This window comes from Vulpes vulpes, chromosome 12 (genome assembly GCF_048418805.1).
Source record: "Vulpes vulpes isolate BD-2025 chromosome 12, VulVul3, whole genome shotgun sequence".
Lineage (NCBI taxonomy): Eukaryota > Metazoa > Chordata > Mammalia > Carnivora > Canidae > Vulpes > Vulpes vulpes.
The window spans coordinates 144186266-144212162 of NC_132791.1; the positions used below are offsets into that span (position 1 = coordinate 144186266).

Consider the following 25897-nt stretch of genomic DNA (forward strand, 5'->3'; position numbering starts at 1 on the left):
TTGTATGTGCCCTAGGGAGGCTGCTGCCCCACATTGCCCAGCAAATGCCTGGGTGTCAGGTGCAGGACAGCTGCTTCTAGGATATGATTGAGAACTGAATTCCATTCCAGGAGGTTGGTGGGGAGGGTGCGATATAGACCCCAAAAGCAGTGGCCTGGGGGGTCAGGCTTTCGCCTTTGCTGGACATTCTTTCCTGGACGATCCTGGGCAAAAGACACTTGCTGTCTCTGTGAAATCGCTCTGATAGCGGCTCTTGGGAAAGCTTGAGGCCCAGGGACAAGACCCTGCTTGATGAACATCTAGGTGGGTAGGGAGCATTCTAGGATTGAGGATGCCCTGCTGGTAACCCTTGTCCCAGGAACTGTCAGAATCCTAGACACAGAGATCCCCCCAAGGTGTTCCGGTCCAGTCCCTCGCCAAGACCTTTTGCTGGGACTGTCTTCCAGTTGAGGGGCATCCTGGCTCCCTTGGTGACCCACGGAGGAGCCTCCTGGGAGGAGTGCCTTGGGGCCCATTCCTCCTGGGGTGGAACTGTGGCCTCTATCTTCGGTGAAACTGGGCAGGGGACAGTGGGAAGCTGGGTCACTTCCAGGGAGAAGGAGGAAGTTTCCTGAGAGGTTTTGGTCCTCTGGGAGACTGGTCTCTGAGGAGGAAACAGAAACCAGGACACTGTGTACGAGTCAGGGGCAGAGTGGGGTGTAGGGCTGGGATCTCCTGCGATGCCCCTTCTCTCCACTGCACCCCTTAGTAGCTGTCTAGGAGAGGGGACAAGGGCTCTTGTTCTGGGGACAGGCCTGGCTCTGAGTCCTGGCTCTACCTTCAACAGCTCTGTGTCTCAGCTTCTTTACCTGTAAATTGGGGCCAGTGAGCGGATGTAGCCCGCTTATTGTAGTGATGCAGAAATAATCCCAGCGGGGTCCTCAGCAAAGAGAGCCTCAGGCATCTCGAGTGTGCAACCAGTGTAGCTGTTCCCCAGCCAGAAGCTGTACTAAGTGCCTTAGGTATGCTTCCTATCCATTTAATCCTCACTGCAGCTCCAAGAGGTAGGAATTGTTACTCTTCGCATTTGACGATGTGAGGATAGGGAGGCCCAGAGAAGTGAAATGACCTGCCTCCACAGCTGGTCAATGGGATTGGTGGAATTCAAACCCTGGACGGCCTGAGGTGAGTGAGTTCTCTGGGTGGCTTGGGCCAGGTGGTACCTACCAGCTGCCAGGGGCCCGGAGCCTGGGGCTGGGAGCCTAGGGCTGGTGGGGCCTGCAGACCTCTCTGTCTGAGCCGCCAGCAATCTGGGCGGTGGCCAGAGAGCCATCCTCCTTGGTTAGAATCCTGCAGCCAGTCGCCCTGCTGTGCAGACACATAATTATATTTCACATTAAAGGGGAAGCTGGAAGCCAAAGGGGCCAGGGAGCCCTTTGAGGCTTGTGCTCTGGGCACAGACCTGCCTCCTTGGCCCAATTCTGTGGCCCCAAGGCTGAGCAAGGGGTCAGACTGGTGATAAAATGGGGTCTTCCTGGGCCAAGGCCCAGCTGGGCAGGTCTGTCTGCCAGGATGAAAGGCCTGGGCCTGGCGGGAGGCTGAGAGATCTGAAGCTCAGACAATAGGCCCCAGGAGGCTGGGAGGGTAGGGCGAGTGGGGACAGGCTAGGAAGAAAGCCTGAGCCTTGCAGGGGTGGCTAGAGAAGAGGGTCACATGGGGGTCAAGTCAGCAGAGAGAGAGAAAGAGAGAGAGAGAAAGAGAAAGAGAGAGAGAGAAAGAGAAAGAGAGTAGGGGGGAGGAGCACTGAGGAGAAAGCAGGAGATGAGAGAAGCCAAACACCACAAGATGGGGAGGAGAGATGCTATGACAGAGGGGGAAATGATGTATGTATACGAGTGTGCATGTCTGGGGTGCAAAGAGAAAGGATTCCATGGGAATGATGTACAAGCCCGGATCTGTGTGCACATATGCACACGTGCAGATACCACTCTGCACTCACACGTCTGAGTGTGGATGCACCTGTGCACCTGCACCATCATGCATGTCAGGGCGTGTGTTTTGCGTGCTTGCATGCCGACGCCTGAGCTGCTGTACCCGCCGTGTGCCCGCGGGTGTGCAAGATCTCCCTGCCTGTGTGTGCGCCGGCCATGCACCTGTGTGTGCGCGTGTCCCTGGAGGACATGCCTCTGTGTGTGTGTCTGTGTGTGCGCGCGCGCGCCCCGTTGCGCAAGTGGCTGGCGGTGTGTGTGTCGGGGGCCGCCCGGGGCTGGGGGCGCTCTGTGCCAGGCTAGGACCCGGGTGGGCGGGGGCAGCGGCGGTGCGACGCGGGGCGGGCGTGCTCTCGGCGGAGAGTTAGAGGAGTTGCCGCGCCGGGCTCGGGTGGCAGCGGGCGCGGAGCTGGGTGCGCGCCGAGCTTCTGCCTCCAGCCGCCTCCTCGCCCTCCATTCCTCTCTCCCCGCCTTCCCCGGGCCTTGCCGCTGCCACCGCCTCCCTGGGAACGGTAGCCGGGGGCGAGGGGCTGGCGCGGCCGGAGGGGCGGGGAGGCGCGGGGCGCCGGGGCGTAGAGGGGAGCGCGCCCGGCCCTGCCCGGGATCAGATAACAGCCGGCGGGGGAGGGGGTGGGCCGGCCGCGCTCCCAGCCGGACCGAGGGACGGCCGCCCGCCGCGCCGCCCAGAGCGAGCGCCCCGCGGCCGGGGGCGCCGTCCAGGCGCGCGCCCCCGACCCGCGGCTGACCTGGGGGGATCGGCGCCCCTGACCCACGCGCGCCTCGGCATGGAGCGCCCCCGGGGGCTGCCCTGAGGCAGCGGCCGCGATGCAGCCAGCGCGGCGGCTGCCAGGGCCAGGAACGGCCGCCCGGAGCTCGGAGGACGCGGAGCGCGCCGCGCCCGGGGCACTGACCCAGGTAAGTGCGCGGCCGCCGGGCGCCCGACCCCCGGGGCCCGACTCCAGCTCCCCGGAGGCCTCTCCCGGCCCGGAGCGAGCACGAGGTGGTGCTGCAACAGGGAAGGTGGGGCGCGAGGGTTTTTTTCTTCCTCCCTTTTTTTTTTCTCCTCCCTTGGTGAGCCATCGGAGGAAATGCTGACTGCGAGCTTTTCTTCCCCTGCCATGTCTCCGGCTAATGCCACCAGGGAACTTTGTTCCTTGCTAACCTTCGTCCTGGGGGCGCTCCGGGAAACTTTGAGGCACCCTCGGCCCCCCTCTGGCCGACTTGCACACGGGGGCTCGGGAGGGAGCGTGGGGAGGCACTTTCGCGTGCGGCATCAGTCCTAGGCGTGACCTTCCCGGAGACCCCGGGATGGGAGTGGGGGTGCAGAGGGGGACACAGTCTAGGAGTGGCCTGAAGATGCCCTCAGTCCCCAGACCTCGGGGTCCTTGGAGTCCTTTCTCTTTCCCACCTCCTGCGCTTTAATGGAGTAAAAAACATTCTGGAAATGGTGTTTTCTGCTAGCCAGCGAATGGGCAACTCCAGCCGCACCTTTTTGGTTTTAGAAGTCAGTCTTGACCCGGAAAGGATGACCCGTCAGCTGAGAAGCCCCCAGGGTTTCAGGATAGGAATCCTCCCTATGTGCTCAGCTCTGCTCTGGATGCCCTATGAGGAACCTGGGTAGGAACCAGGGGGCTCTGAGGAGTGACACCTGGGGTGGGGAGCTGCTGGGGGCGGTGGGGGCGCTTCGGATGTGAGTTGAGGCCGGAGTGCATGTCTGTGCTGCCTGTTCTGTTTGAGTGTGCACCAGTCATGTGAATATTTTAAAACCTGTGTTTGGCATGGGAGGTCACAGGAAAGTGTTTCTTTGGATGTGGTCTTCTGTTCTGGGAGGTTCTCCTCCCTCCTCAGAGCTTGGACTGGCTGGGAGTTGGAGCCATCCTGTTTCCCATTTCCTAGGGGGTGTACCCATCTAGGAGCACAGTGCGGCCCGTGACGGTTTCTACTTTATCCTGTGCTCCCTGTGCCCAGATGGGAGCCCTGGGACAAAGTGCTGGGCACCTCCTGTCCCCCATACCTATCACCCGGAACCCAGGTTCACAGGCTCTGTCTCCCAGGAGCGTGGAGGCGCCCACTCACCGCTGAAAGCAGCAGCCGCCTCCTCGAAGGTAGAACCCAGAAGGCGTTAGCCTCCGGCCTACCCCTCACTCCTCCCTTAGGTTCCGAAGGACGGCCATTCCCGCTACCTTGCCTCAGACTCCAAGCTCACTTTGTGCTAGGTTGCTCCTTTGTGACCCCAGGATGTGGCCTCCTCCCTGGGCCGCTGCCAGGTAGCCAGAGAGGGTCAGAGAGGGTCAGGGAGGAATTCCCTGCCCTGGGGCCACTGGAGGCCTATGGTCTTTTTTTTGTAGAATGCACTCTCCTCTGTTCTGAGAAGATCACCCCCCTCCTCCCGCTGGGACCCCAAAGAGAATCCTCGGCAGTCTGCCCTCAGCTTTCTGGTGGCCCTTCCCTACAGCCAGGGGACTGGAGGTTGGCATCTCCAAGAAGGGGACCTTGGAAGGGCTCCCTTCAGGTGGGGCCAAGACTCCTTCGGGAGGAGAGAGCTGCTTGCGCATTCCTGGGGATGGCATCGGGTGCACTGGTGTGCCAGACAACAGGAAGGACCCCCCTTCTCCCCTGGTGCACCACTGAATGCATATAGAGGGTACTGTGTAAAGGCTAGGGGTTGGCACAGCTCTGACTTTATTGGCCTTTCCCTGGAGCCCCCTCCCCACCATGCCCACATGCCACACCAGACTGCCGTACGGCTTCCAGTTGCTCAGGAAGGTGCAGGTCGGTGCCTGGTGGAGGAGGGATGTTCAGTGAGCTGTGCTGTGCTGGGAGAAGGATATGCCCAGAGAGGGGCAAGATCTTGCCCAAAGCCAGACAGCGAGTCAGGGATTTGAGCAGACTCCTCCACCTCGGTCTTCCCGAGCCAGGGAGGCTGCCCCTGTCAGGCTTCTTGTCCTGGGGCCACAGCTTTCCTGAAGCAAACCAAGGTGGTAGTGGTGGCCCTGAGGCAGGGGACTGGTACTGACAACAGCGACGAGAGGAGTAATAGTAATAACATCAGCATCGCCCTGCGGTTATGCGGTGCTGGGGTGGACTCTGCTTGCGGGCACTTTCCTCTGGGCCAGCCAGCCCTCCAGTGCCCCGGGCCACAGTCGGTGGCACCGGGCATGGCACCCGGATGCCTTGGCACACGCCTGGGGCAGAAGCAAGTGTGTCGTCACTCCCGGCAACCTCTGTGGCCCTTGCCGAGCCCCAGGGCTGCGGGCTGCTGGTGCCCCCCAGAGCCCACCTGATGTCCACCCTTCTCTCGCTGCTCCCAGGCCTGGCTCTGGGCCGGGCCTGCCTTCTGACAGGTGCACCTGGTATGTGCTGCTGGGCCCCCCTCCAGGGCTTTGCTGTGAGTGACACATGGGCACACCTGCCCCTCCCCTGGGGCCTGCAGCTGGAGCCCTGCCACCGGCTGGCTGGGAAAAGAGGCCGAGAGGGAGGCAGCGCAGGGGCAGCAGGAGGGGTGGAGGCTGGGCCGGCCACTCGAAGGTGTGGTGGGCGTGGGCTCCTTCTCACGAGCTGGCTGCACCAGGGGAATTGGCTGCGTGATAGGAAGACAGCCAAGGCCGAAGATGAAAGAAAGACAGCCGGCTGGAAACTGGGCCGCGGGCAGGGCAGGGAGGTTGGAGGCTTCAGAGGAGCCGTGGGGGTGGGGGTGGCATGGTGGGGTGCCAGGCTGAGGCAGGCGGATTTTCCAGAGGAGCTGGGGCCGCAGGCAGGGCTGGAGCCCTCACTGGGCACTGGCTGAGGGCCCAGCACTCCGCCACCTGATTTAATTTCCTAATGGTTTGCCAGTACGGAGGGTGGCACTAGCTCCATTGTACAGACAGGAGATCTGAGGCCCAGGGAGGCCCTGGGAGGACTGGAACCTGTGTCCCTCCGATGCCAAGCCCTGGGTGCCGTCCCAGGGCCAGAGCCGCACCTTCCTTCATGCCGCAGACACTCGGCCCGGCTGCCTTTGTGTGCCAGGCCGGTCGTGCTGTGCCTGAGTGCCCTCCGAGTGCCCTGCCATGTGCCCCTCGTGAAGGCCTGGGCCTGCTGTCAGTGCTCGGGAGATGTTTGGTGGGCCTGTGTCTGGGCTGCTCTGTGTGGCCGTGGAAGCGTCGATGGGGGCTCCTTCCTCTGTGGGGTGCTGTGATCTATGGCAGGCTCCCAGCTCTGGGGGCAGAGACCCTGGCACCATGTGCTGTTTCTGGCATACAGAAGGTGCTTAATAAACTGCGGTGGAATAGGTGGAGACCCAGCCCCTTCCCTGGAGCATCTCACTGTTTGGGAGGAGGCTCTGGGGCAGATGGCCAAGGCGAGTGAGGCCTGTGGTGTGACTGTGGCTGAGTCACTTCTCTTACTATTTAGCCTGTCATCTGTGAAGTGGGATCAAAGCCTCTGCTGGGGAGGCCCCTGAGAACACCTGTGAGGGGAGAGTAGAAGAGGGAGCTTCTGGATGGAGGGGGATCTGTATAGAAATGGCGGCTTGGAAAGGGAACCCATGAAGGAGGGGAATGTGAGCATTTGTGGTGCTAGAGCCTTGAAATCTGTCATTCCAGGGCAGCTTTCCCTGGGACACATGGGGAAACAGGCCCATGGAGGGCAGCAGAAGGAGACGGCCTCAGATGCAGGCCTCCTGCTCCCACTGTGTTCTCTGTACCCCTCCTCCCTTCTCTCCATCCACCCCCACTGATGTGCCACAACTCAGGTCTTCCTGCTCAGGTGCTTGAGTGGCACCTGCAGAGGCAGCATGAAGCTGAGGACACCTTGGGGACCCCTGGGCCAGCCCCCTAATGGCTTTCAGTCCTCCACACCAGATGGAGTACTGTCTGCATGGCCAGATAGGAACAGGAGCCCCTCTCTCATTGCTCCCAGGGAGCAGGTCTGCCCTGGCTGTGCCTTAATGCTGTCCTAGGATCAGTGGGCCCAGCCTCTTGGCTCCTGCTGGGGACCTGTCCCTCTCAATCATCTTGGACTGAGGTCTGGATCTCTGGAGGACTCAGGCTTGGAGAGGGCCCAGGGAGCACAAAATAAAGCCTTCAGAGTGGCATGGCTGCTTAAACACCTACTGTGTACCTGACATGGTCTGTGTCCTTTCATCTCAGCCTTGGGCTCAGGATCTTCCTGGGGTCCTTTTCTTTCCTGCCCCAACTCAGAGTAAAAGCCACAGTCCTCACTGTGGTCCACAGGGCCCCACACAATCTGGTCTCCACGACTGCCCTCTCTTTCTACTGCTGCCTTCCTGCCTCTGTCCTTGCTGTGTCTCCAACATAGGTGGCCTCCTCCTGCCCCCGGGCCTTTGCACTTACTGCTCCCTCTGCTCAAAACACTCCTCCCCCGATGTCCACACAGCTTCCTCCCTCACCACCTTCAAGTCTTGTCCAAATGCCACTTCCTCTGTGAGGCCGCTCCTGGATCATACCATGGCCATACCTTTCCCCAGGGTCCCTCTCCTGCTTTTTTTCCACTGTAGAATGTAAAGCCAGCTGCCTCATGATGTTTAATTTGCTTATCTTGTGTATTGCCTGTCTCCCCTGCTGGAATGGAAGCTCCTGAAGTGCAGAGGTTTTGGTCCAGTTTGTTCACAGCTACGTCCTCAGTGCCTACAGCAGTGCTCAGCAAACACGTGGGGAATGGGTGGGTAGGGTCATCCATGCATGGTCCTTGATATCTGGTCAGGGCTTCATAGCAGCGGTAGCCAGAATTACTGTCCCATTCTGCAGATGAGAAAAACCAGGCCTCAGAGAGATGACATCACTATCCTGGAATTTTGGGGCTCATGGGGGGCAGAGCCAGCTTTTAGACCTTTCCTCTGAGCCCTTGGTCTGCCATCTGTCTATGTGAGAAGGAGGGAGTTGGCATTTATTTCAGGCCCCGACTCTGAGCTCTTTTTGCCTGACCTCACCTGCTTCGAGCTCTGAACCTTGCCACATCCCTGCCCCTTGGCCTGCTTCCAGCTTAGGATATCTCCCACCCCAACCCTGGGAGGGGGGCAGGAGCCATTCTCATTGTAGATCTAAGCAAACTGAGGTGCAGAGAGTCAGGGCCCTTCAGTCCTCAGCGCTTCTCTTCTCGTTGGTAAATCTCTGCTTTCCTTCAATAAAATGTGGGGGGGCCGGGATACAGGGGTTCGGGTGGTGGAGGGAACAGTGTCTCCATTTCTTGCCCAGTTAAGCATTTTCACATGCCCATTGGCCATTCGTGTTTTGTCAGTGTGTTTCACCTCCTTTGCCCAGTCTCTGTTCTTGAGTATAACACCCAGGTTTTAACATTTTTTTGTTTCAAGATTTGCCATTATCAACTTTAGCAGCTTCCCAGTTGTAAAAAGAACCTACAAGCGTTCTACTTGGCAAAGCACAGCCCCTTCCATTCCCCGGGATCATCCCGTCACCTCTGACAAGCTCGGCCTTACAGCTCTTCTGTGGATGAGTGGACAGGTTACAAGGTGGTGGGCCTTGGCCAGGGCTGCTGAGCTTCAGCAGGGGGGTGGCGGTGGGGTGGGGTGGGGGTGGGGAGGTGGGGGGGCCAGGCTGTTTGGCCAGATGTGCCAGGGCGGGGCACTGGCTCTGGAGGCTCTCCTCTGGGGCAGAAAAGGGAACGTGTCTCGTAATGAGAATCAGAGCTCTCGCCAGAGTGTCTGTGACTGTCCTCCACCTCTGACCCGCCCCTGCTCTGCGAGTGGCTGTCCTAGGCAAAGGGGGCGACCTGACATTCCACCCGTGGGAGCGGGCAGGCTGATGCCCAGAGAGAGAGGACTCCAGCTGGAGGTGCTACAGCGACTTGGAAGCAAGGTGGGGGAGGGGTAGTGGTCGAGACTGTCCCCCAAGAGCTCCTTGCAGCTGTTTGGAGACTCACTTAGGAGAACTGGGGCCAGGAGGAGGGAGCGGGTAGAGAGCTGTGTGTGTGTGTGTGTGTGTGTGTGTGTGTGTAATGGGGAGGCTCAGAGGCCGAGGACAAGAGAGGTCAGGGAGGGGCTGGGCAGCCCGCACCTCCTGCCCACCTCCCTCTCCTCCCAGCTGCAGCCTGAGCCCCCTGAGCTGGCTGCTCCAGCCCTGCAATTCTCCGGCACTTAAAGCAAAAATAAATCACTGCCAGCAGCTGCCGTTCTGGGTGGTAGCGGCCGCCTCCCTCCTGCCCCCGACCCTGCGCCTCTGGTCTCTTGGTTCCAGGCCAAGACCAGGCCCGTGGGGGGCCTGAGGAGGACCGGAGAGGCCTGAGGGGAGCTGGCCCTGTCCCTTCCCGGGACTAGTACTCGGTGAGGCCCGGCGAGGCCCGGAGAGCACGGGGCCGTCTGGGTCACCTGGGTCACCTTACAGCCAGAGGCAGATGTGCCGTTGGGGGTGCCCAGGGTGCAGGGCTTCCCTGAGGCCTTGGCTGTGGCCTTGTGGAGGCAGGGCACGGACAGGGCCTGGGAACCCCCTCAACACGACACCCTTGGACCAGCTGCTGGCATCTCTTCTGCCGGCCCCTGCCTGCACCTCTCCGACAGGTCTCAGAGCGGGGCAGGATGGTAGCGCACAGGCTCCGGCCAGTCGGAGTGCGGGTGCCATTCATGCTTGCCACCCCTGGCTCCTGAGTCGGGTGCTGGGCCCTGTACCTGTGTTGGTGGCCAACGTCTGGGAGGTGGAAGGGGATGAAAAGAATAAGTGAACGAACACGGAAGTCAGCATCGACTGCGTCATATTTTTGCATTACTCAATTCTAGTTTTTAACTACCTGAGTGTTATATGCTCGTGGTAAAGTATGAAACCAGCGTAAGGGGGGAAAGTGAGCTGCTCCTCCTCAAACCCTGTCTCCACCTCATCCCGCCCCAAAGCTTTATGTTCTTGATGGGACCATTATTAGAGAACTTTCTGGATTGTCTGAGTGCTTACGCAAACTCGGGAATGTAGTTATATAAACACGCCTCCTGTCCCTGCTGGTGCCCTGGTGCTCCAGACCCAGGGACGTCGTCCTCTCTCCTTTGATGGGCACTGGGTTGAGGGCTGAGTCACAGAGTCTCCAGATCTTAGCTGTGGAGTCTTTGAATGTACAGAGCCACCCAAGTGCACAGGTCATGGATTCTTTGAGTTGTGAAGTTGTAGCCTCTTTGAGACAGAGAACCTAGAATTGCAGAATTGGCGCATTTGAGCCCTGGAGGAGGTGCCGAATCCTCAATGGGGTACCTCCTTCTTCAGAACTCTCTGGGAGCATTGGGAGAATCCAGATCTCCTGGCTCCATCCCCAGAAATTCTGGTTTGGAGGATCTGGGGCAGAGCCTGGGATCTGCGTTTTGCAGTCTTCCCAATGGTGCAGCCCCAGGGCCGGATCCCACCCCCTCTGCATCAACCCAGCTCTCAGCACAGCCTGAGCATCACGGGGAAGGTGCTCCCTGCCATCATGGGCTTCTTCACAGTACTATGGGGTTTGGGGTTGGGGGGAAGGGCCTCTGTTCTGGAAACTGGTACCCCCACCCTGCCCCGCCCTGCCGAGTCATCTCTGAGCTTGTCCATCTCAGGGTCCACCACCTGCTGGGCCAGCCCTGTCCTTCCTGTCACCTGGTTTGAGCCAAATCTGAAGGAGAGTGGCTGCCTTGTTCCTGAGGGCGCCTGCTGGAGAGGATCTGCTAGTCTGAGTCTGAGTCTGAGAGAGGTGTGGATCACCCTTGCTGTTCTTCCACCCCAAGACTCAGTTTCCTCATTCACAGAATGGACAGGAATATTGTGCCTGCATCTAGGCCTCCACTTCTTCATCCCCTTTTGGCTTCGGCATTGCGGTCACGGCAGGGCAGGGCACAGGGCAGCCCTCTCTTTCTCTGCTCCCCCGCCCTTTGCCATTCGGGCCGGAGGCTCAGCTATGCCCATTTTCTTGGCCTGCTGAGCTTCAAGCTGTCGGCAGCACCTGCCTGCCTGGGGCGGCCAGGCCCCCTGTTGGGCCCTGGGAGCCTTCAGGACCACTAGAGGGGGTGCCCCAGCAGTCCATGGGGAAGCTGTAGAGTGGTCTCACCCCTCCCTAGGGGCTGTGTGATGAGGACACCCTGGCAGCCCTCTTCCTTTCCTCTGCTGGCCCTGCCAGCCACAGCCTCACAGGTACCCATGGGGCCTGGCCCTTGTCCTGGAGCAGAGTGTCTGAGCCCTGAAGCTTCAGGGCCAAGTGACCAGGCTTTGGGCCCTGTCCTGACCTGGCTGCCTTCCTGATAGTCACAGGACTAGCTGTGGCCCAGTGGGCTCCAAGGGTCCTCTGGAACTATGACCCAAGCTGGTGGTCTCAGTTTCCTTATCTGTGAAATGGGAACCGTAGGGAAAATGGGTTGACTGAATCTGTACACTTGGAATCACACTGGAGCTGTGGAAGGAGCATAGGGGCAGCGGTCCGGGGGGACAGTCAGCCACGTCCAGAAAAGAAAATGGACGCAGGGACAGTGGGGAGCAAATTGCACCCAGTATTAGTTTCCCATGGCTGCCATAACAAATTACCACAAAGCAGAGCAGCTTAAAATGACACAGGTTTATTATATCCCAATTCTGGAGGCCAGAAGTCTGAAATCAAGATGTCAGCCGAGTTGCTTCCTTCTGGAGCCTCTGAGGGAGAAATGTTCCATGTCTCTCCCAGCTTCTGGAGCTGCTGGCAAACCTCGGTGTTCTTTGCCTTATCGACACATCCCTCCAATCTCTGCCTGTGTCTGGTCTTGTCATGTCTTCTTTTCTAGAGACACTTGTCATTGGATTTAGGGCCCATCCTAATCTAGAATGATCTCATTTCCGGATCCGTAATTTAACTATATTTGCAAAAATTATCTAAAGAAGGTCACATTCACAGGTTCTAAGTGGACACGTTTTTGATGGGGGCTGTCATTTGTTTGACCCGCTGTACACCGTCAACTGGGGTTTGCTGTCCTGTATCTTAACATTTTATTTTTTCTTTAAGAAAAATACTCTCTTTTAGCAGTGTACTTTGGAGACAGAGAGCATTGGGGTTACATGCTTTGTCTCTGCTACATCCCAGCCGTGTGTCCATGGATGAATTTTATTCGACCATTCTATGTCTCAGTTTGTCCATCTGAAAAATGGGGATATTCATGGTCCTCCCTCCCATCAGGCTGTTGGGAACAATGAAGGGAGACACGCAGCCTGCATATGGGGTGGGCATGGAAGATGACACCCTTTGTTAGTATATCAATCAGTGAAATGGTTTGGAAATCTAACTGGCATTTCCCACATGAGGCTGATTTTCCCTTCAGTTAGCCTGCTTCATTCTGATGCACGTCTGTCTCCACCCAACCAAATACCCAGGTACCTAGGTCCTTATGCCTGGGTTGTCCAAGCAGAAAGTTCCAGAGAGGGCCCGTGTCTCCGTGACTTTGAGAACAGTTGGTGCTGGGCCCTCCACCGGTCATCCCACTGTGCCCACCTCTCAGCAGAGTTAGGTGCGCCTGCCCCCCCCCCCCGTGCCCATGGCCACCGGTGTCACCTATCACCCAGACCGGGCCAGTCTTGGACGTGAGGAGCGGGGCTTCTACTTCAGATGCTCCGTTTATCTTTTGCTTGTTCTGGAGTTAGGTGGAGCAGCTTTCCACGTCAGAACACCTTCTTGTAGGTTTTCCTGCCGCTGCCAGCTCCTGCCAAGAGGTTATATTCCTGACCTTCGTCCTGCCCCCAGGTTGAGGGCTCTGGGAGTCAGGGGGAGTGCTCCTGCCACATGGGGAGCCCTTTCTCAGCCCAGGGGCTCCTCACGGCTAATCCCAGGGATGGAAAGCAGCTGCCTCATTTCACAGATGCCAGAATTGAGGCTGGGAGAGGCTATGGGGCAGCCCATCGTGGCTCTGACAGCCCAGGCTGCGGCCGAGCCCCAGGGGAGGGCTTCTCAGGGGTCCGGTTTTCCCTGAGAGCTTGAAGTCCCCGGAGAGAGAGGGGGCTGCATTTTAGTCCTGTCACTCTCCCTCCCTACCCGCCATGGCGGGCCATTAGCCGGTGTCCCTGTGGAGATGGCCAGGGCATGGACGAACCGCTGCAATGTCCTGGCCCGATGCCTCGTGGCCTGGAGAGCCTGGGTGTCCTTGGCCCCCTCCCTTGGTTTCTGGTGGCCCTCAGGATATCTGGAGGGGCTTTAGCAAAACGCCTGCCGTGGTGCTGGAAGCAGCAGCCCATGGTGTTACTGGGTGCCTTTATTTCTCAGGAAGTGGCATGACGTTTCACTGAGACTTGGCACCCAAAAATAATAATGAAAATGACTGTTTACCCAGTGTCTTCTGGTGCCAGGCGCTGTGCTCAGTGCTTTCCCGAACATTATCTCATTTAATTCTCAAAATGTCCTGGCCAGGCGGTGGAGGAGGGCTTGAGAGATGGGCCACGGACGTTGTACATGGCCAAACGGCATCTGAGCCCAGACTGAGAAGTCCTATGAGTGGGCCTCAGTTTCTCTCCAAAGGCATGAAGTCCTTTAGGAGTGGCACAGGCCCTCCCGGGTTCCCCGGAGGGGGCGGAGATGCCCTGGGCCAAGGATCCGGGAAATGCTGGGCTGGGCATGAGCCAGGTTAGCCTGAATTCATATGCGGCCATCCCCCTGTGTGTCTCGAGGCAAGCAGCTTCACCTCTCTGAGCTTCAGCCCCTTACTCTGAGAAATGGGGCAAAGTCTACCCCACTTAAACTATGAATGTGTGTGCCACATATTAAAACTATTTCAGGATTCTAGATGATGGAAGGTTCCTAGAGTTCTGTCCATTTTGCAGGTGGAGAAATGGAGACCCAAAGAGGGCGAGGGACTGCCAGAGCAGACGCCCACACCAAGTGACCTGTTGTCCATCCCCTGTGACCTCAACCACAGAATGTGGGGCTGGCCCAGTCTCCCCCATTGTTAGGCCCCACGAGACTGGAATAAGATCATTGTTTGAGCACCTACTGTGTGTTGGGAGGCTCACTCAGGGGAAAGATTTAGGTCAAGGTATTGCTAAAGATCTCAGGGTGGGGGTTCCTCCCCTTGATCCATTTCTTAGACAGAGATGGAACTTATATCCGCTCATGGCCCCATAGCCCTGGAGCCCTGCCCCTTGCCCAAGGCTGAGTTTTGTGCATGTGTGGATGTGGAGGGTGGGCACATCAGGCTGTCCGCAGACCTGGCCATAAATATTGTTTGATGCCCCAGGGGGTGATGCGGCAGCGGGTTTGTCACTTGTGCAGATGAAGGGAGCTGTCGATCATTCGTTCATTCGCTCGTTCATTTATTTTATTTTTTTAAAAATTTTTAAAAAATTTATTTATTTATGATAGTCACAGAGAGAGAGAGAGAGAGAGAGAGAGAGAGGCAGAGACACAAGCAGAGGGAGAAGCAGGCTCCATGCACCGGGAGCCCGATGTGGGATTCGATCCTGGGTCTCCAGAATCGCGCCCTAGGCCAAAGGCAGGCGCTAAACTGCTGCGCCACCCAGGGATCCCCTCGCTCATTCATTTAACTGTGGATTGAGAGATAAATTAATCCATGTGGTCCGAATAGGAGTTTCTGCAGAGCATGGGGATGTTGGGGGTGACAGAGCAGAACAGGCACCCAGGGAGGGGTCTCTTAGCTCCACGCCCCACAGGAGACTGCAGTGGCACCAAGGCCTCCCACGGTGAGTTTCCAGCCAGTGAGACTTTAGAGAGCCCTTCAGAGACATCCCTGGGGCTCTAGGCATGGGCAAGGGCAGAGAGGTCTTTTGCCACCTGCCTCCTGGGCCTGTTCTACCCTTTCTAGACTCACAGGGAGAAAAACTGAAAGGTCACAAAGCCCTGAGTCCAGTTTCAGCCCTCTGTTGCTTGGGGTGGCCAATTAGCCTCCCAGGCCCTATTCCCATCTTCTCTGTTCCAGAACCTTTCTCCTCCGTTCTGGGATCCTGCCTTCCACTCCGAGGTCCTGGAACTTCAGCCATCTAAGAAGAGAACTTCTACTTGCTTCCCCCCCACAGCTAGCCATGTCCTGGCACCGGTGGCCCTTAGCATGCCCTCCTCTCTTTTCTGTAGATGGAGCGTTATCCTGCCTTGTCCACTGGGCCCCCACCCCACTCACCTACCCAAGATCTCTTACTGTGGTGAATCTCCCTCTCTGCTAGACACTTTTCCACACTGCACCTGTGTCTTCCAAAGGCAGTCATGACTGGCCCACTATAGGCCAGCACTTTCTCCAAGTACTAGGACACTCCCGGGGACAGAACAAATTCCTGACAGCACCCATTCATGGTAACAACTCTCAGCAGCCCCGGTGGCACAGCGGTTTAGTGCTGCCTGCAGCCCAGGGCGTGATCCTGGAGACCCTGGATTGAGTCCCACATCGAGCTCTCTGCATGGAGCCTGCTTCTCCCTCTGCCTGTGTCTCTGCCTCTCTCTCTCTCTGTCTCTATGAATAAATAAAATCTTAAAAAAAAAAAAAACCCTCAGCAAACTAGGAATAGAGGGGAGCTTTCTCGACTTGATAAAGACTAGCTAAAAAAAAAAAAAACCCTATAGCTAACATCGTACTTAACGATGAGAAACTTTGAGCTTTCCCACTAAGATCAGGTACAAGGCAAGGATATCCCGTTTCACCACTGCTTTTTAGCATCATACTGGAAGTCCTTGTTAATGCAATTAGGTGAGAAAAGGAAATAAAAGATCTACAAATTGGGAAGAAAGATGAAACTCTTTGTTCACATATGACATGGTTGTGTATTTAGAAAATCTGAAAGAACAGAAAAAAACTGGAACAAATAAGCAATGTTAGCAATGTTGCAGGATAGAAAGTTAATGTACAAATGTCAATTGCTTTCTTGTATACCAGCAATGAACAAGTGGAATTTGAAATTAAAAACACAAACTGGGTGCCTGGGTGGCTCAGTCAGTTGAGCGTCTGCATGTGGTTCAGGTCGTGATCCTGGGATCCAGCCCTGTGTCAGATTCTCTTCTCAGTGGGGAGTCTGCTTCTCCCTCTCCCTCTGCCCTTCCGCATGGCTCGTGCTCTCTTTTTCTCTCTCAAATAAAATCTTAAAGCAACAACAACAGCATTGGGGGGCCTAGCTTGCTCAGTTGGTTCAGTGTCTGACTCTTGATCCCAGCTCAGGTCTTGATTTCAAGGTCATGAATTCAAGCCCCGCATTGGACTCCATGCTGGGTGAGGAGTCTACTAAAAACAACAACAGCAACAACAAAAATCCCCCCAACAATGCCATTAGCCCTCCCCAAAATGAAATACTTAGGTATAAGTCTAACAAGATATATACAACCTCTTTAAGAGGGGAACTACAACACCCTGATGAAGGAAACCAAAGAACCACATAAATGGAGAGATATTCTATGTCTCAATATTGTCAGGATGTCATTGCTTCCCCATCTGATCTATAGAATCAGTGCAATCCCAATCAAAATACCAAGTCAATTTATGGATGTCAACAAACTAATTAAAGTTATATGGAGGGCAGCCCCGGTGGCACAGCGGTTTAGCGCCGCCTGCAGCCCATGGCGTGATCCTGGAGACCCTGGATCGGTCCTGCGTTGGGCTCTCTGCATGGAGCCTGCTTCTCCCTCTGCCTGTGTCTCTGCCTCTCTCTCTCTCTCTGCATCTCTATGAATGAATAAATAAAATCTTAAAAAAAAAAAGTTATATGGAGAAGCAAAAGACCCTGATGAGATCACATAATATTGAAGACGAACAGCGTTGGAGGACTGACACTACATGACTTCAAGACTATCTGTAAAACTACAGATATCAAGAGAGTGTGGTATTGACACAAGATGAGATGAATGGATCAATGGAACAGAATAGGGAACCCAGAAATAGTCCCCTATAAATATTGTCAACCCATCTTTGACAAAGGAACAAAGGCCATACAATGGAGCAAGGATAGTCTTTTTTAATAAATGGTAGTGGAAGAACTAGACGTCCATATAGCTATATAGATACATAGCTGTATGAATCTATATATTCACATATATATATATGAATCTAACACCAACCTCACTTTACACCCTTCGCAAAAATTAACTCACATTGGATCATAGATCTAAATGTAAAATGCGAAACTATTAAACTCCTGGCAGGTAACATAAGAGAAAACCTAGATGACTTTGGGTCTGGTGATGCCTTCTTAGATACACCATCCATGACACGATCCATGAACGAAATGACTGACAAGCTGGACTTCATTAAAATGAAAACCTTATGCTCTGGGAAAGACTATCCAGAGAATGAGAAGACAAGCCATGGATTGGGAGAAAATATTGGCAAAAGACACATTTGATAAAGGGCTGTTCTCTGAAATGTACAAAGAAGTCTTAAAACTCAGCAGTAGGAAACAACCTAATCAAAAAATGGGCCAAAGACCCAAACGGACACCTCAGCAAAGATGTATGGATGGCAAGTAACATGTGAGAAGACACTCCACATTATATGTTGTTAGGGACATGCAAATTAAACCAATGGGGTGCCACTACAGACCTTTTAGAATGGCCAAAATCCAGGACACTGGCAACACCAAAAGCAGGCGAGGACAAGGAGCAACAGGAATTTTAATTGCTGGTGGGAATGCAAACCAGCACAATCTCTTTGGAAGGCAGTTTGATGGTTTCTTAAACACAAAACATACTATCACCATACCACACTTACTGGTATTTACCCACCAAAGTTCAAAACTAACTCTGCACAAAAACTTGTATGCCGTTGTTTTATTCATGATCACTTTATTCATGATTGCCAAAACTTGGAAGCGACCAAGATGTTCTTCAGTAGGCAAATGGATAAATCAAGTCCGGTCCACCCGGACAATGGAATATTATTCAGCAATAAAAAGAAATTAGCTCTCAAGCCATGTCTACTCAGCAATAAAAAGAAATTAGCTCTCAAGCCATGTCTACGGAGGAACTTTAAGTGCAGATTCCTGAGTGAAAGAAGGCAGTCTGAAAAAAGCTATGTGCTGTATGGTTCCAACTACGTGACATTCTGGAAAAGGCAAAAGCATGGGGACAGTAAAAAGGTCAGTGGTTGTCTTCTCCTGGGTAGAGAAGGGAGATGAATAGGCAGAGGGCAGAGGATTTTTCGGACAGTGAAACTATTCTGTATGATACCATGATGATGGATACAAGCCATTATACATGGTCCAAACCCGCAGAAAGGACAGTGGCAAGAGTTAGCCTTAGGTAAACTGTGGACTTTAGATGATTATGATGTGTCGGCGGAAGTTCCTCAGTTATAACAAATGCCCCACTCTGGTGAGTGATGTTAGATAATGGGGAGGCTGTGCATGTGTGGGTACACGGGGTATATGGGGAAATCTCTGGACCTTCTGCTCAATTTTATTGTGAACCTAAAACTTCTCTTAAAAATAGTCATGGAAAAGAGTCTTAGATGCCAAGGCCCTGCCTTCACACGTCTATGGGCAACTGAGCATGGGCCACGGAACATATGAGAAGGAGGGGGACATCTGATCAGGACCTTCCTGGAGTCAGGGAGGGGCCAGGAGGATATCTGAGGGAAGGGGGCCCAGAGAGAGGCCAAAGGTGGCTGATACTTACCAGGTTCGAGGACCAGCATGGCTGGAGCAGCATGAGTGAGGGGGCGTGGGTGGGTGGCCTGGCGTCCATGCAGAGTTCTGGTACTGTTTCTTCCTTTCTTACGACAGTGAGTGTTTCTTTCCCACTCTCTGGTCTGTGGCCGTAGCCCCACTGAGTGGGTGTGAGGAGTTAGGCTTGCCTCTGTTTTTGAAGAGTCACACGAAAGAGATTTGAGCCCAACTAAAAGCCTGACAATTTTTTTTTTGAAGTAGAATTCACATGACGTAAAGTCAACAGTTTAAAGCGAGCCATTCAGTGGCACCTGGTACCTTCACACTGTTGTGCAACTAGTATCTCATCTTGTTGCAAAACATTCTCATGGCAAGAGGAAGCTCCATGCCCATGAACTTGCTCTCCAGCCTCCCAGCCCTGGTGACCACGGGTCTACTGTCTCTCTGCGTGTGTACTGACTCTGGACACTCATACGCGTAGAATCGTACAGCATGCTGCCTTCTGTGTCTGGCTTCGTGCACTTAGCAAACTGTTTCTGAGGCTCATCCGTGTCTTGGATTGGGACTTGATTCATTTTATGGCTGAATGACATTCCATTGATGGATCTACCACAGTTTTTGTGTCCTTCAGCAGTTGGTGGGTGTTTGGGCTGTGTCTCCCTTTGGCTATTGTGAGTAGTGCTGCTGTGAACAGTCATGTTTGTGTGAACACTGGTTTTCAGTTCCTACCTAGGAGCGGAACTGCTGGGTCAGATGGCAACCCTGTGTTTATGTTTCTGAGGATGTAGTATCTTCCAACATTAAAAACACCCTCTTTCGACCGCCACCGCCCTCCACCCCCACCACACCAGCTTCAGCTCATTTCTTTGCTCTCTGTAACCCTAAAATTCCTCACAGGTTATGTCCCCAGTTGTTTTCCCCAGCTTCACCTCTTGGCCTTCATCTCGGATCTTTATGCCTATGATGGTAGTGAAAACTACTCAGGTTCAGGTCACCTGTGTCCCCCCACCTCCACAGTCCGTCCTGCTCACCATCAGTGCTGTCTGGGATCAGAGCCCTTAATCCCCCAGAAAGGCTTGTGTGGCTCAACACCTACCCCAGCACTCGAAGTCCGCTTGCTAGGATGCACTCTCCTTCCCCACACAGGCCTCAGCTGTCCCTGCAGCCAGCTCCCGGTTTTGTCTCTAGTCCCTGCCTGCCATCCACAGCCAGGCTCAGCCACTTCCCTGCCCAACAGCATCTGCCCTGCGTGTCTGTGGGCACCTCTGACTCCCCATAGCCAGAACCCCAGAACCCAGCTCCTACCTTCTCTTGAACCTTTGCCCCTGCCCCACGAGCCCCCACAACTCCAGGCAGGGCTGTTGGTGCCCTTAGGAGGGGAGGGCCAGCCACCGCTCCACCTTCTGGCAGGACTGCTTCCTGGCTCGGCCACCGTCCAGGCTCCTCATCAGAGCGCAGGTGCAGGCATGCTGGTCTCGCCTCAGGGCTGTCCTTAGGGTGTCCCAGGGCAGTTTGTGGAGAGTGCCAGGTGTGTGGCCTTCACGGGGAGGGGGGGAGCGTGTCCCGAAGGCTGCCCATCCCCTCTCTCTTCCTGAGAGAGCGCCTTCTGCAGGAAACAGTCCAGGCATGCCACTTTTTGGAGCCTCAGTCACCCTGTGTGCAAAATGGGAACAATAAGTTCAAGGTCCTAGCAGGGCCCTGTGTCCAGGAGTTCCCACAGGCCTTGCATACAGTAGGTGCGCAGCCTATGCCCACTTGGGGGTCAGGGACACATGTGGGTTCGGCAGTGCCTAGTCCCGCAGGCAGGGCTCCCTGGTGGAGGGTGGCTCTGCCTGCCGATGTGGGGGTGGAGAGGCAGGCAGGAGACGGAGACCACCTCCCAGGGGGGAGCCCCCTCCGGCTGCCTGCCTCCTCCCCAGGCTGCAGCTGCTGAGGCAGGAGGCACAGGCCCAGCTGATCTCCCACCCCTTAATCAGCCTGTCAGCGCTGAGGATCCGGCAGGAGCCCCCCACCAGGCCTGTGCCTGGAGGCTGGGTTTGGAGGGGGTCCCAGCCACCTGGCTCCCCTTGGCTTGGGCTGCTGGGACTGTTGGGATTGGGGGGGTGGTGCACGGGCCCCTACCCTCCTCTCTGCTTCTTCCCCTCCTTACAACCCGTCATCCTCGGGAGATGGAGCCCAGGCAAGGGGCTCTGAGCGTGGGACCTGGGACCAGCTGTGTCAACGAGGCCAGACTGCCCGAGTGGCAGACAGTAGAGATGGTTGTGGCCCACAGTGATGGGGCCAGTTTTGGGGCAGTGGCTGTGGGCGTTAGAGATGGGGGGTGCAAGGCTGTGCGTGCGTTGTGGGGGCCCTGAGCACATAGAGGGCGGATGCCTGAGGTTTGTAAGCAGATGTGAGAGATGTGTGTGCTGTGACAAGTGAAGACGGTGTGACCTCATGGGGACAGCATGGGTGGGCGTGGCTCGTGGCCCTGCCTGGGGCCCCATCCCACCTGCTCTGACCCTCCATAACTTCTGCCCCTCTTGCCCAGCCCCCCTGCTTTCTGGGGAGGGGCTGAGGCTGCCTCCAGGCCAGGGCTGGGTTGTTATTTTCCCCCGGGCCATCACTCTGCCACTGCTCCCTGTGTCCTGGTACCTGCAGTGCCCCACCTCCTGGGTTCTCTGCTCACCTGTCGCCCACCCTCCACCGCAGCTGGAGAGAAGCTGCAGGCTCCTGGGTCTCTGGAAAGGCCATCCCCTAGAAGCTTCTCCTGCCTCAGAGCTTTACGGGTGTTGACACTCTGCTTTCACATGATAACGCCAGAGGATGCCTTACCCTTGTCATCCCCATTTCTGGATGAGGACGTGAGGTTCAGAGAGGTTGAAGGGAGTTTCTGGGGTGCCCAGTGCTCCTCTGAGCCCCAGTCTCAGGGTCTGGCCCTGGCTCACAGAGCAGCCCTCCGAAGCCCAGCGTCAAGGGTGCACACGGCCCACCCTTATGTTGTGGGCTGCTCCCAGGGCCAGGCCTGCTTGCCCCCGCCCCATGCTGCCCTGCCTCGTGTCCAGGAGCCCGAGTCGCTCCTTGCCTTTGGGACTCCCATCTGGGCTGACCTGCCCCTGGCTGGTGGAAGCTGGAGTGGAGGGAGGCCAGCAGGTCTGAGGCCGTGAGGTCCCTCCACCCTCTCCTTCACCAGCTGATTGCCAAGTGCCTACTCTGCCTCCCGCACCAGACTTGTCTCAGATGAGGCCACAGAGGCCTGGCCTCCACAGGTCGGCCTTTTGGGTCTGAGGCCAACCCGTGCGCCCTACTCCTCCTCTGTCCCATCCCCACACTGAGTGCCAAAGGCCCGTCTTTGCAGAAGGATGCTTCTGCAGGCTCTGAGGGGTCACCAAGGGGCACTGCTGGTCATGAGTGCTGGTCTCTCTTGCCACCCCATGGGCTGGAGCAGAGAGGGGAATCTGGATCCGGGCTGTGGCCCACATAAAGTCTCCAGTGTTCTCAGGCCATCTCCCTGGGTCTCAGTTTCTCTTCTGGAAAATTATAGTATCTACCTCAGAGGACTCTGTTGTGCTTGTCCACGCAGAGAGGGTCTGGGGTGTAGTACATGCTCAGTAAACATGAACTCTCATTGTAGATCATTGTTGTTCTGAACGCAGACACGGAGCCCTTACTCTGTGCCTGGCCCTGTGCTGGGTGGTTCCAGATATGCATCAAGGACTAGAAGGTCAGCTTGAGGCTGAGGATAAGGGAAGGGGTGCCTGGTGTGGTCAGGGCTATCTCAAAGAGAAACCCAAGAACTACAGAGGGTTAGGGGAGTCCCCAAACCCAGTCCGGGAGCCTGAGGGACAAGCCAGAGGTCAGCCAGGAGGTGGGCACTCTGAGGGTTAGGGGGACAGCCTGGGTAAAGGCCTATGGAGATGGGATCTGCTGGGGGTTCACTATGTCCAGAGATCAACTGTCAGAAAATTTCAAGTCATTTTGTTTCCAGAAACTCTTTCTTGGCCCTGCTGGGGCCATAGCCAAGGGATGCCTGAAGATGCTTGAGGACCCCTGGAACTGGCCAGCGGGCACAGAGGCCATGAACACAGTGTGATCAGTGCTGGGGTCCATGGGCCTCTTCCCTCCATACCCCCAGTGCCTGGCACAGAAATACTGCTGCTGCTAATCATGGTGATAGTGATAATAATGCTTCTTTATGAACTCATTTGTCATCACAGCAATCCCCTCTTGTTACCTCTGTGTTACAGAGGGGGAAACTGAGGCCCAGAGTGCTGAATCACCTGGCCAAAGCCTCACCACATCTGAGGGACAGAGCAGTTTGAACATGGTCAGTGCTCAGGCAGGGGCCATGGACTGGACCAGGGAGCGAGCAGGGGTGTTGTGGCTTCAGTTTGGGCAGGGTGGGTGGGACTCTCCTCCTACCCCGGCATTGTCCTGTGTGTGGCCCACACACAGCCTGCCCTCTCTGGGCCCTGGACGTCCATGGCCAGCCTGGGACTCTTTCTGCTCCCCAGTTGGGCCACAGTCTTGCTGTCCTTTGTCCCTGCTGAGTCTGGCATGCTGGCCTCACTGGGTCCCTAACAGGCAGATAATGGCCAGGGGTTGCTCGGAGGTGCCTGCTGCCCTGGCCTTGGAGTTGAAATGGGAGTGAGGGGCTGGTTGCCTCCCAAGTGCTTGCCAAGGTCAGAGATGAGTGCTGTACACACCTGGGCTTGCTTTGTGCCCATGGTCCTATGGGGAAGGAGTGACATCCTCAGTTGACAGGCAGGAAACCGAGGCTCAGAGAGGGGCAGCCAGGTGCCCCAGATACGTAGCCAGGGAGTCACAGAGCTGGAATTTGAACCCAGAGCTGGCCTACTGGAAAGCTTGTGCAGTCTGGATTCAAACAGGTGCACTACCTTGGGCTTTGCAAATAATGTGAATGCATGGTGGCCACTTGCTGGGTGATCACTGCAGGCGGGCCTTGTGCTGTCTACCAAGTCCTCACATGCCCACTCCAGGCCTCAGAGGCACATCAGAGCCCATCTTACAGATGAGGATGCTGAGAGGCCTGAAAATAGGGCCAATCTGTCTGGCAGGATTTGGGATTCTAGCCAGCTCCGCTTCCATGGGTCTCCAGGAAAGCTGGGGGTTAGGGGATGCCCTGGGAGTGGTCAGGGGGGTTCCAGAATTCCCCAGCCCAACGTTGATGAGGCCTGGCCTATCTGGCTGCATGGGGGCTCCTTCTCTATGAGGACGATGACAAGAGGGTAGCACTCTGATTCGAGGGTCCTTCACACCTGCCATTGTGTTGACAGCTGGAGTTAGGAGAGCCAGCCAACCTAGGCCTCCCCTTGGCTTCTGGGCATTGAGGTAGGGCCACCCCCTGGCAGGTGAGGGGACCCTGCATGGCTGTGGCTTCAGATGGCAGTGGGCACTGACTGTACTGGGCCATCCTCATTTTCCCAGGGGCTGCTCCCCAGACACCTCAGTGGGCTCACCCAAGGCCTGGATTAGAGCACTGATCATTCAAGGTCATCTGGCTTCCATTCCCGGCCATTGACCCTGAGCAAGTCACGTCACTTCTCTGAGCCCCATGTGCTTACCTGTAGAACAGGGCTCATGCGAGTACCTACCTCGGGCACTGGCTTCTGTGTAGGTTGGTAAGGGTCGCTTGTGACAGGGTCTGCCGAGGTGCAGAGGGCTGGGTCCCCCGCCCGAGGTCTCGGCACAGGCTGCTCAGGGGCTGCTCTGGGACCCAGGGAGGCCAAATGTCCGGCCGGGGCTGCCTGCCAGTGGGGCGGCCCGTGCCGCCGGCAGAGTGTGGCCTAGGTAAGCGGTCACATGAGGATAAGCGCGGCCCTTTCCTGTGAGGCCTGGTGAGGACACAGCGGGCGGGCGGGATAAAGCCCGGTCCTGCCCCGTCCTGCCCCGGCTCACAAGGCCGGCGCCCTGCGGGGTGAAGGGGACCTGGGACTCGTCCTGCCTGAGGGCCCCCGTTGGCCGCCGCTGTGGGGGTTCTTGGGCCTGGGCGGCCGCGGGGAGCACATGGGCGCGGTTCCTGCCCGCCCCTCGCTGGGAGTATTTATAGCCGCAGCGGCGCTTGGCGGGGAGGGGAGGGGAGGGGAGGGGAAGGGAGGGGAGGCGAGGCGAGGCGCCGTCCCTGCCGGCGGGCTGCGCAGCAGCTATAGGGGCTCATGAATAAGTCATCGCAGGATCTGGGCTAATGGCCTGGCTGGGGGGCAGCGCGTGCAATTAGCGCACTAATTGTCCAGAGAGGGTGACTTGTGTGTGGGCCCGGCCCAGTGTCCCCGGTTTGCAAAGTGCCTAGTGTCTCCCTCGGGCGCCCTCTTCTGGGGCTCGGTGATCTGGGCGTGGGCTCCCATTTCTGGCCCTCAGGGCCTATGGCCCCACCTGGTCCCGGCTTGCTGTCCTGGGGTGGGGGGGGCCCTACATGGGGGATACTTAGCAAGCTGGGCCAGGTATGGGGCCCTGGACCTGCGCCTCGGCTCCGGCAGCGCTCAGCTAGCTCAGCGACTGGACCCTGGACCCAGTGGGGGTGGGGGAGCTGTGAGCAGAGCCGGGGGGTAGGGGCTGAGCTTTGCCCCCTCCCAGCCCTCCAGCTCCTTTTCTTTCCCCCAGCCTCTTTGCAGGGGTTTGGTTTTTTTTTTTTTTTTTTTTTTTTTTTTTTACTTTGAACCAAGGCTGTCCCAGCTTAGCAGGCTCCTGCCCTGTTGCCAAGGTGACCAGGCCATCTCTGCCATCCCATGACCACTGCCAACCAGGGTTGGGTGACGGACTGTAGTGCGTGCATGTGCACCTGCCCTGAGCAGACATGCATGTCTGTGCCACGCCTCACAAAGCTTAAACATTATATATAAAATACACACACACACACACACACACACACAGCTGTGTGCAAGAGCAGACACACAGGAACCTATACTGTGGTGTCCAACCCCAGCACAAACGGCAGCACAGATCTGTCCTTGGGAAAGCACAGCCCCGTGTGTGTGTGTGTGTGTGTGCAGTGCACAACACACAGTAGACTGCACAGGCACCTGTGTGCCCCTGCAGAGGAGCAGGGGCACACAGAGCCGTGCACACTACACGCATGTGTGCAGTGCCGTGCGTGAGACACAAGCTCCCGGGACTGTCCACTTCCTATCTCCCACTTCTGTGCACATGCTAACTCTGCAGGAGTGCCTCCTCAGGTCACCAGAGCTGCCTACAGTTGCAGCCCTGGGAATTAACACCTCCTAGTCACTCCTCCCCCAGCTCCCCTTGCCTCCCAGGCCCTGTACCCCTTGGTGGGGTAGACACCGTCAGACCACTGCAACTCCTCCTTCCCACAACACTACAGACCCCTCTGGGATCATCTTTGCCCCCTGGGGGAGATAGCCAAGGCACCAGTGGGCTGGAGCCTGGGTTCCCTTGGCAGGGACTCATTCATCAGCACCCCTCCAA

At 56.5% G+C, this 25897-nt stretch overlaps 1 protein-coding gene and 1 long non-coding RNA gene across 2 annotated transcripts in view; one reads left to right on the forward strand and one right to left on the reverse strand.

Moving 5' to 3' along the window:
• Window positions 1-2598: 2598 nt before the first annotated feature.
• KCNJ12 (potassium inwardly rectifying channel subfamily J member 12) overlaps window positions 2599-25897 on the forward strand; it is a 40062-nt gene continuing 16763 nt past the window's right edge. Inside the window, exon 1 of the mRNA XM_026005664.2 lies at window positions 2599-2882. The gene's annotated coding sequence lies outside the window, so the exon portion shown is untranslated. The remainder of the gene's footprint in view (window positions 2883-25897) is intronic.
• On the reverse strand, window positions 15602-24507 carry LOC140594740 (uncharacterized). Its single transcript, XR_011995956.1, has 2 exons — window positions 24067-24507; window positions 15602-20125 (listed from the first exon to the last, which is right to left on the reverse strand). It is a non-coding gene; the product is annotated as an uncharacterized lncRNA (long non-coding RNA).